This window comes from Nycticebus coucang, chromosome 8 (genome assembly GCF_027406575.1).
Source record: "Nycticebus coucang isolate mNycCou1 chromosome 8, mNycCou1.pri, whole genome shotgun sequence".
Lineage (NCBI taxonomy): Eukaryota > Metazoa > Chordata > Mammalia > Primates > Lorisidae > Nycticebus > Nycticebus coucang.
In genome coordinates this window covers 1,674,191-1,684,841 of record NC_069787.1, presented here as the reverse complement: position 1 = coordinate 1,684,841, position 10,651 = coordinate 1,674,191, and positions in this window count along the sequence as shown.

Sequence of the window (10,651 nt, the reverse complement as noted above, 5' to 3'; positions counted from 1 at the left end):
GGGCAACAAAGTGAGACTTCAAAAGACTCTCTGAATGGGGGGCTGCGTAATTATGATTATTATATGAGGACTTTTTTTCTTAACTGTGGTGGTGGGTATCATGAAAATTATACAGGGACCCCTCCCCACCCCCCCCGCTCATGAGCTTTTGTTAGTGTTTGTGTATTTAATGCGTGGCCAAAGACCACCCAAGGCTACTTTTTCCAATGTGGCCCTGAGCAGCCAAAAGATCAGACACCCCTGGGACTGTTAAACAACTGAGCAGTGCAGTAGGTCTGTTTATATCAGCATCATCTGAAAGGCCAGCAGTGTGTTGTGCTACCATGTCACCAGGCAATAGGGATCTTCAGCTCCTCTGTAATCTTGTGGGACCAGCATTACATAATGCACGCCCTCTGTCATTGGCTGACATGTGAAGCACAGCAGGAATGCCTTGTTTCCATGGAGGGTTCAATGTCAGAGAGGCAGGGTCATGCCCTGGTCCATATGTACCATCTCTGAGTGTTGACTTGTCCTGACCCAAGAGTACCGTCACTTGCAGTGCTGGCCTTTTCCCTTGGCCATGTGGCGTGGTGACTTTTTTTGAACCTATCCTCCCATTCTTTGGAATGGCTCAGCCCACTGTTTTTCAGACCCAAACTGAGTCTGGGGAACATAAGGCATTCTTTTTGTCCTTAAAAAGCTTTTGGGTCTTACAAGTATCTTGGTTTTCACTTGCATACATCATCAAATTTTTGTGGCACCTGTAGCCATGGGCGCTTTCTTCATTTTTTCACCTATATTCCTGCTCAAATTTCACTCCCTTTTATGCTTCATCTATTTTTTCATTTGGGTGTTTCAGCTAAGTCCTAGTTCTGATTGAAATGAAATTTTATTTTTTTGCTATTTCTGAGAGAACGAGAGAATACCAGCTTAATGGGGCTGTTTTCAGAAGTCTTCTTGGTATTTTTAAATTTTGTGACAATCTTTCTTCCAATCAATGTCGTACAATCTGTATATCTTATTTGGTATAGATGATAAGACAAATTCATACTTAACTCTTTAGAAAATACAGATTTCAAGAAAAACTTCTAGGTTGTGCATAAAGGTTAAATGTGAACGATTTCACCTCAGAACACTGTAGTTTCATCACTGCATAGCATGTTACTATTTTCACACTCCGGCAATCTGGCTTCTTAGCTGGAAAGCTTAGGAACCAACTTAGTGGATATACTCAGAAATAGAGCTTGTTAAAAGGATACTGAGTGCCGCAGAGAACTGAAAAAAAAAAAAAAAAAAAATCCCACAGGATTATTTTCAGGGCCAACTCTCTAGACACTACTCCCAGAGTCGTGCCATGGAGCCAGGCCCTGCCTCAGCCCCGGTATGTATCTGGGTCTGGCAGAGCCTGGGGCACGTGCCCTCAAGGCCGGGAGCCTACCCTACAGGCTCCCAGGCTTCTCAGCTGCTTGCAGAGCTGCAAGTGGGCTCTGCCTCCCACTCAAACCCTTAAGGTGGTTATTTGTTGCTCATAGGAGGGCGACTCATTTGCTAAGCCTCAAAACACACCCAGACAAACCCATTTCCTTCACTCTCCCTTGGACGGCCTCAAATCAACATGCACTTTCAGCATGCACTTTCTTTCCAAATTTTCACCTATTCAAAGGTGCATGTGGATTTTCTGCTGATACCACGGAGCTCTCTTATTACTAAACTCATTCCCTCTTTAAAAAGAAGGTCTCCCAAAGTTCCCAAAATTAGGAGTCCATGTCCAAAGTCAGCACCTCTGGGAGATGCCCACTCCTTCTTTGGTGAAGTTTCTTCAAACACAGAAAAACGTTCTAAAGTTGCATATCCAAAACAGAAGAGTCATAAAACTAGGTCTAATGACCAGTAGAAACGCCGGGCTTGGGTGGGTCTCTTTGTCTTTCTAGTACCATTTTTTGGGAAAGCTTTCTTTAAGAGAGTTTTCATAAACTGTCAACAAGTTGATGATGATTTTAACCCTTGCTTGTAATTCATTTTGCATTTGACCAAACTAGTGACTTTTTCTTTGCTATAAGAATTGTTTCGTTCCATAAAAACCATCACTTGAGTTTTCTTAGGTAGTTCTTGGCCCTATAAGAATAAGAGCAAATAGCGTAGGGCACAAGAGATGGTGAGCATGTAACCCACGGGGGTGTGATTTCAGACATGATGAACTGTCTGAGGCAGTTGGCTCTCCTGGGCTTGAGTCTTACCATGCTCTAAGTTAGGAAGTGCTCCGTGATCAATGCTTCTCTCCAATGATGATGATTGATGATTCCTGGAATCCAGATTTTAGGTCAAGTTCCTGACACCTGGCCATCCCTTTGATGCCTTCCTTGCATCCAGGTGGTATAAGTTCACCCTCTGATGGGGTTGATTTAGTTCTGCCTTGTTGGCATTCAGGTGGCTGAGTGACCGCAGACCCCGCTGGGCACAGCAGATTGCACTAATCTGTGACCATCGCCCCTCTTCTCTCTCCCTCATGTGCTAAGTTCCCTTGTTCCCACTTGCCCACCCCACCTGTGTGCCTTCTGAGTGGACAGGGACAGCTCTGCTCCCTCCAGTGACTTTCTGGTCAGTCCAACTTCTGATAGGTGTAACTTTCTGACTTTACTGTTTTAAGAAAATACCAAGGTCCTGTCCACAAGATTATAAGTGGAAAGTGGAGATGTTCCGGTGTGGACACTTGGTCAACAACTCTCAAAGGTGATTTGGAGAAAACCACTGTGTTCTCTTACCAGGCTCTCTCCTTATATATTTCCTTGCGTTCCTCTGGGAGCAGGGGTCGGGTCTTTGCACAGACCTGGTGCTATGTGTAAATGACGAAGACCATGGAGATGAGCAGGTCAGCCACTTCCAGGGTGTGTCATGGTGAGCAGGGACCCCATGCAATACGTGTCCACCTGCACCCGCCATGTCCTGGTAGTTCTCTCTCCCCGATGGGAAGGCAGGTGACTTGTACTTTAGATACTTCTCTTTGATTTGCTGAATAGAATGCAATTGGATTTTTAAAGTAAAACACAATTTAAATTAAAAAATATCCAGAATGTATAGTATGATTCTGTTTTGGTTAAAAAGGTGAATACATACACACACAAAAAAACAATAGAAGGATATATACCAAAATGTTAACAGGGGTTAACTCTGGGTGGTGAGGTGTTGGCGATTTTATTTTCTACTTTACGCCCTGCCTCTGTTTTCTAAATGCTCTATGGTGAAAATGTACTAATTTGGAATGAGAAAAAAAAAAAATTTAAAATCGCCATATCTGAAAACATAGATCTGTACAACTAATAAATCAAGGGAGCATTTATTCACTTCATGAAAGAAAATTTCAGGTTTCAGAGGGCTTCAGAGTTCCATGAGTAAAACAAGCAAATAAATATTTGCTGAATCAATTAATAAATGGATTTGCTCTGGGATTTCTTTAAGTGGCAGGCTCTGCAGTGCATTTTAAATGAAATCAGCTCACAGTAAGGTGATCTGCACATCCTCTCCAGACAAAGCTAGATGTAGAGTGAGTGATCGGCAGACGCACTGGCTCCAGCTCTGCCAATGACCACTGACTGCGGTCTAGATCCTGTCCCCACGCTCAGCCCCTAGACTCAGGGGAGTAATAGTCACTTACTATCACGGTACTTTAATGTGCATAAAAACTTTTATTATTATTTGTAGAGATGGGGGGGGGTGTCTCAGTTTTGCTCAGGCTGATCTTGAACTCCTGAGCTCAAGCAATGCACCTGCCTTGGCCTCCCAGAGTGCTAGGATTACAGGTGTGAGCCACCGTGCCTGGCCTTATATAAAAACTTTTAGAAAGCATTGGCTGGGCTGCTGAAGAGTAGGAGTGTAAGGGTGAAGGTCTACGTGGATGTGAATATATAGAGGCCTAGAAGCAGAGGTGGTTAAAGCAATGCTGTGGTTGTCAACTGTGAACACACACCGTAGACTGTGCCCAGTGGGAGGGTGTGACTCAGTGAATTGCCACCTGGCAGACACTCAGGAGCCACCAGCCAAGCCACGATATTGAACCCAGCAAGGACCCCAAAAGGTCCCCTCATGTTCCACATCATCTTTCGTGGCCTCTCCTCCCCCAGGGGACCTCACCCTACCTAGTACGGCAATCACTTCTCCTCGTTAGGGTTTTATCACTATGCTAAGCGAGCATCTCTAAAACATGATTGTTTAGTTTTACCTTATTAAAAAAATATGTTGGGCGGTGCCTGTGGCTCAAAGGGGTAGGGTGCTGGCCCCATATGCCAGAGGTGGCAGGTTCAAACCCAGCCCTGGCCAAAAACTGGAAAAAAAAAAAAAATATATATATATATATAAATAAATAAATAAATATATATGTAAATAGAGTCGTGTAGGTTGCCTTCTTTTCTGCTTGCCATCTTTTGTTTAGCATTTTGTTTGAGAGACTCATCTCTGCTGCTGTGTGTCACCGCAGCTTGTTCATTGTCATTGTTGAATGGCATTTTATTGGATAGATATCCCAGTTTGATTTTCTGTTCTCCTGGTCATGGGCATGTGGGATGTTTCTATTAGAGCAGGTAGTCTGTTAGGTATAAGCAAGGGAGGAGGGAACGGGGGAGTTAGTCATCAGCTCAGACGAACAGCCCCGGAACAAACAAATGAGCAATTGATTTGAGAAGAAAGGAGCCATTGTGAACTCCGGGGGTGTTTCCCAGCATTGACCTTGACGTAGGCACAGGTGTAAGGTGACTTTTCCCTCATTATACCACACCTATAATAAATTAGCCTTGTGGTTTTGACCCCCCTGTGGGAACCCAGGGAAACCATGAGTAAGAATGAACGTCAACCGCCCAGACTTCTTTGACTTCATAAAATAAAAACAGCAGCCACTCATCAGTCTTCCGGAGACTGTCTGCTCTCCCTGAGAGGGTGTTTTTGCTTTTATATAGGCTTTTCTAAGCTCTCTGCTTTTCACTCAATAAACTTGCCACTATTGCTTGCTTGCGTGTGCTGAAACTCCTTTCTGCGATGTGAGCAAGGGTGACGTCACTGCCTCTGTGCCAGTGACATCACCAGTTTGGACCTAATCTGAATGACGTGGCTGAGAACTTATCTGTGCCTGTCTTGATGTGCATGCTGCTCTGAACTCTCTCACACACATGCACATACGTCTACTGGGAGCAAATCTAGAAGTAGAACTCTGGGGTTACAGGGTATTGTTCTCAACTTTAGGAGGTGATGCGAAACTGATTTCCAAAACACAGTAGAACCTCCATACGCTGACCACTCAAGGACTATAACAAACTGGTCAACATACAGAAGTGGTCAACGTAAGGAACTTCTGTACTGATACACATATGTGGTGCAAGTTCAGTCTATGAAAATTAGGTCAACTTAAGGAGGGTCTACTGTGTGTGGCTGTTTACCCTTTTATCAGCAGTACGGGAAAGCTGTTCATCTACACTGTTGTCACACATTTAGCAGCCATATCTCAAAGATACCTCACTGTGGCTTGCACTTGAATTCCCATCCTTACTGACCCTGAGCACCTTTTAATGTGTTCATTGATAGCTGGGATATCCTCTTTTATGACGTGTTCAAATCGCCTGTGCATTTCTCTACTCAGTTTTCTGTCTTTTTCTGATTGATATGTAGAGGTTCTTTTTATATTCTGGACATGACTTTTGTCTGTTACACACCTGTATGTTACTAACACTTTCTCTCATTCTGTGGCTGACCATGTAAGTTTCTTTCTTTCTTTTTACAACAAAAAAAGCCAGCAAGGCGTTATATCAATAGGCAAGTGAGATGAATAGAACCTTCTCTAAAAAAGACAAGATGAATAGCTAACAAACATATGAAAAAAATGCTTATCATCCGTAATTATCAGAGAAATGCAAATCAAAACCACCCTGAGATATCACCCAATCTTAGTGAGAATGGTCCACATCACAAAGACTCAAAACTACAGATGCTGGTGTGAATGTGGAGAGAAGTGAACACTTTTACACTGCTGGTGGGACTGCAAACTAATACAACCCTTTGGAAGGAAGTATGGAGAATCCTCAAAGAACTCAAACTAGACCTCCCATTTGATCTTGCAATCCCATTACTGAGCATCTACCCAGAAGAAGAAAAAATCATTTTATCATAAGACACTTGAACTAGACTTTACTGCAGCTCAATTTACAATTACCAAATTGTGGAAACAACCTAAATTCCCATCAATCCAGGAATGGTGGTGTATGTATAATATGGAATACTATACAGCCACTAAAATGGATGGTGACTTTACATCTTTTGTATTAATTTGGATGGAGTTGAAATACATTCTTCTTGGTAAAGCATCACAAGAATGGAGAAGCAAGAATCCTACGTACTCAATTCTGATATGAGGACAACTGATGCTAGTACATGGTGGGGGGTGGCGAGAGAGGGAAGAAGGGAGGGGGATGTGGGGCCACAGTGTGTGACACGCCTCTTGGGGGAGGGACACTATTAATAGAGGGACTTCACTTAGCAAACACAAGCAGTGTAACCTGGCTCATTGTACCCTCAAAGGTTTCCCAACCAAAAAAAAAAAAAAAAAAAAAACAGAAAGAAAGAAAATTAATGGGTAAAAAAATAGGACTGGACACGGGTAAAAAAAGTAAAAAGAAAGTCCCCCTTTTTTATTTTTGTCGTTGCAATTGCCACTGGAATCTTCTTCATAAAGTCTTTCCCCAGGCTGATAGCTTCAAGCGTTTTCCCCACTTTCTTTGAGGATTTTTATTGATTCGTGTCTTAGATTTTCTTTTATTTATCTTGAATCAATTTTAGTGAATGGAGAAAGGTGCAGGTCTAGTTTCAGTCTTTTACACATGATTTTCCAGTTCACCCAGCACCATTTATTGTATAGGGATTCTTCCCCCCAGTGAATGTTCTTGTTGGGTTTATCAAAGATCAGGTGGCTGTAAGATTTTAGTTTCATCTCATGGTTTTCTATTCAATTCCAGATGTCTATGTCTCTATTTTTGTGCCAATACCATGCTCTTTTGATCACTATGGCCTTCTAGCATAGTCTAAAGTCTGGTAGGCTATGCCCCTGGCCTTTTTTTTTATTTCTAAGAATTGCCTTAGCTCTATGGTTATTTTTTCGTTTCAATACAAAATGAAGAATTATTTTTTTCCAAATCTTGAAAGTATGATGTTGGTATTTTATTTTATTATTATTATTATTTTTAATTAAACATAACTTTGTACATTGATGCCTTTATGGGGTTCAGTGCATCACTTTGATATACAATGTGAAATGTTTATATTGAACTAAGTAACACATCCATCACAATTATACTCATTTCTTAATAGTTTTGAAAGGTACCATTGCATCATGCACATTAGGTGAGGCCCCCCCAAATACCCTCCTTCCTACCATATCCCCCTTACCCTCCCCTCTTTCCTCTTCCCTTCTACTTTTTGGACTATAGTTATGTTTTACCTTTCATATGAATGTGAAGGTGATTATATATTGATTTCATCGTAGTATTCAGTATGTTAGATACTTTTTTTTCTGTTCTTGAGATACTTTATTAAGAAGAATATGTTCCAGCTCCATCCAGGTAAACATAAAAGATGTGAAGTCTCCATCTTTTTTTATGGCTGCATAGTATACCATGGTGTACATATGCCACAATTTGTTAATCCATTCATGGGTCGATGGGCACTTAAGCTGTTTCCATGTCTTGGCTATTATGAATTGGACTGCAATAAACATTCTGGTGCAAATGTTTTTGTTGCACAATATTTTTTGATCATCTGGGTATATACCTAGTAGAGGAATTGCAGGATCGAACGGTAGGTCTACTTTTAGTCCCTTGAGTATTCTCCAAACTTCTTTCCATAAAGGTCGTATTAGCTTGCATTCCCACCAGCAGTGTAGAAGTGTTCCCTTCTCCCTGCATCCACGCCCACATCTGTAGTTTTGGGATTTTGTGATGTGGGCTAATCTTACTGGAGTTAGATGATATCTCAAACTGGTTTTGATTTGCATTTCTCTGATGATTAAGGATGATGAGCATTTTTTCATGTGTTTGTAGGCCATGCGCCTATCTTTGCCAGAGAAGTTTCTGTTCAAGTCTCTTGCCCACATAAAAATGGGGTTATTTGTTCTTTTCTTAGTGATTATTTTGAGTTCTTTGTAGATTCTAGTTATCAGACCTTTGTTGGAAGCATAACCTGCAAAAATCTTCTCCCATTCTGAAGATTGTCTGTTTGCTTTACTTACTGTGCTCTTGGCTGTGCAAAAGCTTTTTGTTTGATCAGATCCCAGTAATGCATTTTTCGTGTTGCTTCAATTGCCCAGGGGGTCCTCCTCATAAAAAATATTCTTCCAGGCCAATTTCTTCAAGTGTTTTCCCTACACTGTCTTCTAGTATTTTTATAGTTTCATATCTTAAGTTTAAATCTTTTATCCAGTGAGAATCAATTTTTGTTAATGGTGAAAGTGTTGGGGGTCCAGTTTCCAGTCTTCTACAGGTCACCACCCAGTTCACCCAGTACCATTTGTTAAATAGGGAGTCCTTCCCCCACTGAATATGTTTGATAGGCTTATCAAAGATCAAATGATGATAAGTAGCTGGGTTTGTATCTTGGTTCTCTATTTAGTTCCATAAATCTACCTCTCTGTTATTGTGCCAGTACCATGCTGTTTTGATCACTATAGATTTATAGTATAGCCTGAAGTCTGGTAATGTGATACCTCCTGATTTGTTCTTATTTCTGAGTAATGTATTTGGTATTCGAGGTTTTTCCTGATTCCATATAAAATGAAGTACTATTTTTTTAAGTTCTTTAAAGTATGACAGTGGTGCTTTAAAAGGAATTGCATTAAATCTGTAGATTGCTTTGGATAGTATGGACATTTTAACAATGTTGATTATTCCCAGCCACGAGCATGGTATGTTTTTCCATTTATAACATCTTCAGCTATTTCTTTTCTCAGAGTGTCATAGTTCTCTTTATAGAGATCTTTCACGTCCTTTGTTAGGTAAATTCCAAGATTTTTCATCTGCCTTGGCACTATGTAAAAGGAATAGAGTCCTTGACTATATTTTCAGCTTGACTATTGTTGACATATATAAAAGCTACTGATTTGTAAGTATTGATTTTGTATCCTGAGATGCAGCTGTATTCCTTGGTCACTTCTAAGAGTTTTGAAGTTGAGCCCCTGGGATTTTCCAGGTGTAGGATCATATCTTCAGTGAAGAGTGAGAGTTTAATCTCCTCTGACCCTATTTGGATACCCTTGATCGCCTTCTCTTGCCTGATTGTGATGACTAAGACTTCCATTACTATGTTGAATAGCAGTGGAGACAGGGGGCATACTTGCCTCATTCCTGATCTGAGTGGAAACGTCTTCAATTTTAATCCATTTAATATGATATTGGCTGTGGGTTTGCTGAATATGGCCTCTACCAATTTAAGAAATGTCCCTTCTATGCCTATTTTCTTAAGTGCTCTGATCATGAAAGGATGGTGGATATTACCAAAGGCTTTTTCTGTGTCAATTGAGAGAATCATATGGCCTTTGTTTTTCATTTTATTGATGTGATGTATTGTATTTATGGATTTGCATATGTTGACCCAGCCCTGTAGCCCTGGAATAAAACCACCTTGATCATGGCGTATAATTTTTTTGATGTGTTGTTGACTTCTCTTTGCTAAGATCTTATTGAATATTTTTACATTGATATTCATTAATGATGTTGGTCTATAATTTTCTTTCTTTGTTGGATCCTTTCCTTGATTGGGGATCAGGGTGATATTTGCTTCATAGAATGTGTTGGGAAGTATTCCTTCTGTTCCTGTGCTTAGGAAAAGGTTGTATAATATAGGTACCTTTCTTCTTGAAAGGTTTGATAGAATTCGGATGTGAAGCCATCTGGTTTCAGACTTTTTTTTTTAGGGGGCGGATTTTGTATTGTTGATGCTATTTCAGTGATTGATACAGGTCTGTTCAAGATTTCTAATTCTTTCTGGTTGAGTCTAGGAAGGTGGCATGCTTCTAGGTATTGGTCCATTTCCTTCAGATTTTCATATTTCTGGGAATAGAGATTTTTGTAGTAATCAGTGAGGATTTTCTGGATTTCTGATGTGTCTCTTGTTATTTCTCCTTCATCATTTCTGATAGACAGTATCAGAAATTTTACTTTTTTGTTTCTGGTTAGGTTGGCCAAAGGTTTATCAATTTTATTAATCTTTTCAAAAAACCAACTTTTTGTTTTGTTGATCTTCTGAATGATTCTTTTGTTTTCAATTTCATTTCATTCACCCTAATTTTGGTTATTACTTTTCTTCTGCTGGGCTTGGGGTTGAAATGTTCTTCCTTTTCCAGTTGCTTGAGATGATCCATTAAGTTGTTGGCTTCCTCTCTTTCTGTTTTCTTGATGAAGGCTTTCAATGTTATAAATTTCCTCCTAGGACTACCTTTGTAGTATACCACAGGTTTTGAAAATTTGGGTCTTCCAAAAATTTGGCGATTTCCTTCTTAATCTCATCTTTGACCCAGCTATCATTCAGCCTATGATTATTTAGTTTCCATGACTTATTTGAGTATGAAAATTCCTGTTGCTGTTGAGTTCAACTTTTCCATGGTGGTCTGAGAAGATACAAGGAATAATTTGTATTCTTTTAA